The following is a 5,724-nucleotide window of genomic DNA, read 5'->3' on the forward strand; positions in this document are numbered from 1 at the left end:
CAATGAGGAAAAAGTGACAATAGGCGGTAATCATAAAAGTTTATCTGCCCCACATTGCAAGAAACTGAGCAGACTATAGTAACGATGTTATATAAAGCAACGATGAATTACACAGGGAACCCACTCATCGCTGGTTATTTCAACTTCCCAGACCTCAAATGAAAAGAGGAGTACTTGTACGCACCAGTACTTACAAACAGAGATAGAAGCACAAATCTACTTCCTCTCCTGTTGTCCAAAAATCACTTGAAACGATGGACTTGAACAAGTCTACCGATCCTTCTCACTTGCACCCAAGACTACTGAAGGAAATTGCCGAAGAAATTGCAGTACCACACTACCACAGCGTGGAAATTGTCGAAGAAATTGCAGTACCACACTACCACAGCGTGGAAATTGTCGAAGAAATTGCAGTACCACACTACCACAGCGTAATGTATTTCAACTGCTACTTAACTCAAATAAGATACTCATAGACCGGGAGCTAAACCGTGTTACCCCTATATTCAAGAAAGGTTACCGTAGGAAAAAGAAAGAATTGTCTTCAGACGCCACTATAGTGACATGATACTCACCCACAAGTATAACTCACCGCCAAATAGCCTGCTTTTTACAAAATATTTGAGCTAGCACACTAAAAGAGGTCAATTAAAAAAATTGTCAGATTATCCTGTTAATACATGAGTTTGGCAATATTTCTTCAGCTTTAATCCCCTAAAGATCATACATACCTCATGGGAATCGGAGCCAAGTGAACTTAATTGCCTCTCTCCAAAAGAACTCTCTTACGGCAAGTCACTGCGCCATAACACAGTGACGAAATTCTGCGATCATTAACACGGAACAAGCAGACCCAATACGGACCTTATTTGCGCTCTCAAGTGCGGATTAAGGTTATGCACGCAATCTACCAAAAGTGGAAAAAAAGTTTTACGTGTCCTTTAGGTTTTACATATTTCACACCCCACTAGCATTTAAAAGTATCAAACATACTTTAGAAGAAAAATTCTTTTATTTATAATAAATGAAAATAAATTAATTTATTTCAGTAAAATCTTGAAAGGTCGAATAAATTTACTTTCGATAATGACGTGCCAAGTTCAGCACCAGGGAAAAGGCCCTAAATTTTGTAAATAACCCGTTTAGAACAGAAACTTCATAGACATTTCTTCTATTTCTGTTTTCCGGAAATTGGGCGAAGGTCGCTTTGGATTGGTAAGTTTTCGGTAGAATTGAAAAAAATAAGGTAAAAAATTTTCTATAGGTAGTCTTGGATGCATTTCTAGAACCGAATAAATTCTTCTTATTATCGGTTTTTGTTTAGCGAAGTACTCTGTGTCTTGTTTTTGGTATGCTTGTAACCCTGATGAAATGTAAAATAAATTTTTCTCCAAAGCACAAAAATGGTTAGGTTCAAACGTTGACATTTATTATTACATGGGCACTGCTACGCTTTTCTTTTTTCAAAATGTGTAACCTGTTATAGAGAAGCAGGATGAACCAATTCACACCTTTAGTACTTGAATTATTTGTATCCCTTCGTGAACCCTTGACTCCCAGGTACAGTCTACAAAAGCCCCATCGCTGCTCAAGAAAAAATAAATAATGACTACAGTGTTTCCTGTTCAGCAAAAACGGATGAAGTCTAGTATTTGATAAATAAAAAAACAAGTTTTTTAAACTGAAAGTAAGGATCGACATTAAAACTTAAAACGAACAGAAATTATTCCGTATATGAAAGGGGCTGTCCCCTCCTCAACGCCTCGCTCTTTACGCTAAAGTTTTTTATTGTTTTAAAAAATGAAGTTGTGAGACAGAGTCAAACTTAGCGTAAAGAGCGAGGCGTTGAGGAGGGACAGCCCCTTTCATATACGGAATAATTTCTGTTCGTTTTAAGTTTTAATGTCGATCCTTACTTTCAGTTTAAAAAACTTTTTTTTTTTATTTAATTTCTGATCATTTTTTAGTTAATGCAGCTTTTATTTTGGCTCACCGTCATTGAATAAGTAAACAAAATTTGCATAAAAATTTTACTTTTCTTTTGCTAAATGGATGTCTCTAAATTTGGTTCTGAAGTAATTTACAAATTAACTTACGTAACGAACTTCTATATTCGTATATTTTTCTTCTGGCAAAAAATACAAAATTGCAGATTTTTGCAGGTATGAGCTCGAAACCCATGTAACAGGATTTTCTGATACGCTGAATCGGACGGTGTGATTTTCATTAAAATTCTTTCACTTTTAGGGGATGTTTCCCCCCCTCTTTAAAAAATCATGTAAATTTTCTCAGGCTCGTAGCCTTTCATGAGTAATACTAAACTTAATAAAATTTATATATTTAGAATCAGCATGATAAGCCCATTCTTTTGATACTTTTATTGACATCAAAATTCCGTTTTTAAAAGTTTCGATTACTATTGAGCCGTATCGCTTGTTTTTTTTTTACTGTTTTTTTTATTACGTATATGTTATTACATATATGAGGGGGTCCTCCCCTTAGTCAATACCACGCTCTTTACGTTAAAAGTTAAAAAAATTTTTAATTCACAAACCCCTGAATCACAAAGGTCGTTTAATTAGAATAGATAGCTCTTTTGAAAGCACTAAAAAAAACTGTAGCGTAAAGAGTGAGGTATTGACTTGGGGGAGAACCCCCTCATATACGTAATAATTTCTTTTGTTTTAAGTTTTAATGTTGCTTTTTACTTTCAGTTGAAAAAACTTGTTTTTTTAAATTTAATTTCTGATCGTTTTTTAAATAATGCTTGGAAATCCGGCGCCCCCTTCATAGAAATGTCCCTTGCCCCAAAGAAACATACTCCACAGAAATATTTTCCCGAGTAACCCCCTCCTCCAACCCCCCACCAGAAAAAAATCCTTCCTGAAAATGTCTGTATACTTCCCAATAACCAATACAATATGTAAGCAATGGGCAAAGTTCATAACTTGCAGCCCTTCCCCTGGGAACTGTGGGGGATTAAGTCATCCTAAAAGACATATTTATTATATTTTCGACTATGTTGAACAAAATGGCTATCTCAAAATTTTAATTGGGTGACTTTGAGAAAAAAATGAGCGTGGGAGGGGGCCTAGTTGCCCTCCACTTTTTTTGGTCACTTAAGAAGGGCACTAGAACTTTTAATTTCCATTCCAAGGATCCCTCCTATGACATTATAGGACCACTGGGTCAATACGATTACTCCTGGAAAAAAAAAAAAAAAAAAAAACCCAACAAAAAAAAAAATAAACACGCATCTGTGATCTTTCTTCTGGCAAAAAATGCAAAATTCCACATTTTTGTAGATAGGAGCTTGAAACCTCTACAATAGGGTTCTCTGATACGCTGAATATGATGGTGTAATTTTCATTAAGGTTCTATAAATTTCAGGAGGTCTTTCCCCCTTTTTATGAAAATCAGCCAAATTTTCTCAGGCGCGTAACTTTTGATGGGTAAGATTAAACTTGGTGAAACTTATATATTTGAAATCAGAATTAAAATTTGATTCTTTTGATGTATCTATTGGTATCAAAATTCCGTTTTTTAGAGTTTCGGTTACCATTGAGCCGGGTCGCTCCTTACTTACAGTTCGTTACCACGAACTGTTTGATTGAAAAACGCTTTTCTTTTTTCAAAATGTGTAAAAGCCATTCCCCATTTGGCAGATTCTGCAAAATCTGCACCGCCAATCTGCAAATTTTATTTCAATGGAGACTTCTTTTCTGGCTCCGTATTGGTGATTTGCAGATACTGCAACCTTCGACGCTGCTTTTTGTGCAAGATGGCAGAATGGCAGAATCTGCCAAATGGAGACTGGCTTTAACCTGTTATAGAGAAGCAGGATGAACCGATTCGCACATTTAGTATTTGAATTATTTGTATCCCCTTATGAAACCTTGACTCCCAGGTGCAGCCTACAAAAGCACCATCGCTGCTCAAGAAAAATTAAATAATGACTACAGTGTTCCCTGTTCAGCAAAAACGGATGAAGTCTAGTATTTGATTGAAAAAATATTATATTCAAAAATTAAGCTTTCATTTTATTTGTTCGCTATCAGCAGAGCGAACAAAAATTAAGCAAAGATTAACAAATTATTCGGTTAAATGTGTTGAAGTCTAAAAGCAAACGAATTTTGTTGATTTTTTTTGAAGCACGAGTAAAGTGTCAACGTAAATTTTAAGGGAGGGGGCTAAGGAGTGGTGGCTTACATTATATACAAGATGATTTATGTTCGCTTTACGAATACAATTGTTCTTTACATTCAAATACCTAAAAATAGGTATTTGAATACCTATTTTTCTAAAACCTTAGCCTCGTTCAAGGTTTTTAATTCGAACTATATAAGCCTGAGCGATTCTACCCAAAATTTAAATAAAATTAACATTAATTTTTTAACATCATTAGCCAAAATTTGCTTGGAATCAACAATAGCAAGGTCCCGAGATCCAATATGTACCACAAGAGTTAAGCAGTCAATCCCACGATTTTTTTTTAAATGATGTACATAACCCCTTACAAAGAAGAAGACGCAACGGACATGAAATGAAATTTTATGCACCCTCCAATGAATCAGAAGAACATAGAAGGTACACCTGCTTGCACGCTAGAACAGAGCTTCTAAGTCGAAAGCAGAAACATGGCTTGATGGAAAGAAAGCTCGGCTTCGCAACTTCAGCTGGTCCTCACCTTCGGCTCGGTAGCGTGAGGTCACCGTAAGACTTCACACTGTAGGTTCTGGCTCAATTTTCAGCGGAAATCATCCTTTTTGGTCCCAGGCAAGAATTATGCGTTGCTTTCTAAAATGTAATGTCATATTCATCCATCCGGTCTGACTCACCATTTTCCGTAAAAACCGCGAACATTTAAACCCCTACCACTTTTTTAGTAATAAGCTGAAACCAACAGACTGGAAAATAGGATAAAACCAGTTTGTTACTCCGCCACCACAAATAGGAGTATTTTCCTAGTCTAAAATCTTTATTCAATTTTCAGCGTATTTTCAATCTAAAAAAAATGAAGCAAAATTTGAAAATTAAATTTAGTAGATGCATAAAGTTTAGTCCAGCATTTGAATGATAACAATATTGTCGCCTCATTTGGAAATCTTAAAATGGTATGACTGCTTGGAAATAAAATACCAAAAACTTTCACAGGGGAAATAAACGTTAATCTTAATTCAGAAAAACCGGGAAATATAGACATATTGAGGCTACTGCTCCAGTGTTTTATTTGCTCTGCATGCTCCGTTCCTCAGGTAACCCAAAGCAAGTTAAATGTTGAATCTTAAAACTTTATAAGGCTTTATAAACTTTATAAAACTTTAAAATAGTTATAGAATGACCGGAAAGTTCGCATCTGGCGTTTTCAAAATTTTGAGATAATTACCGAAAACTATCTTCAGAAAAAAAGAAAACGATCGAAAACGGCCTAGGCCGTTCTCAGCGAAAGGATCAGTAGGACAATGTATAATCAATCGGACTTTGATTCTTCTGATATACACTATCGTTCGGAACCTCTGTTTGAGAACAGCTTAGTAAACGGTTTGTGGCATTTACCTCAGATATGTAAAAATGTCAGAAACGATCTTTCGGTGTGACATTGACAAAACGGCACCTTTAAACGCTAAAAGGTAATTAGAGAAACTCCTCTTTGTATCCACCACAGCTAAAATTCGTAGAAAACACAAATCCTATTTGAATACTTGTTCATATCGTTAAGAAATG

This window comes from Artemia sp. Qi Xiang Cuo, chromosome 2 (assembly GCF_049724085.1).
Source record: "Artemia sp. Qi Xiang Cuo chromosome 2, ASM4972408v1, whole genome shotgun sequence".
NCBI classification, from domain to species: domain Eukaryota; kingdom Metazoa; phylum Arthropoda; class Branchiopoda; order Anostraca; family Artemiidae; genus Artemia; species Artemia sp. Qi Xiang Cuo.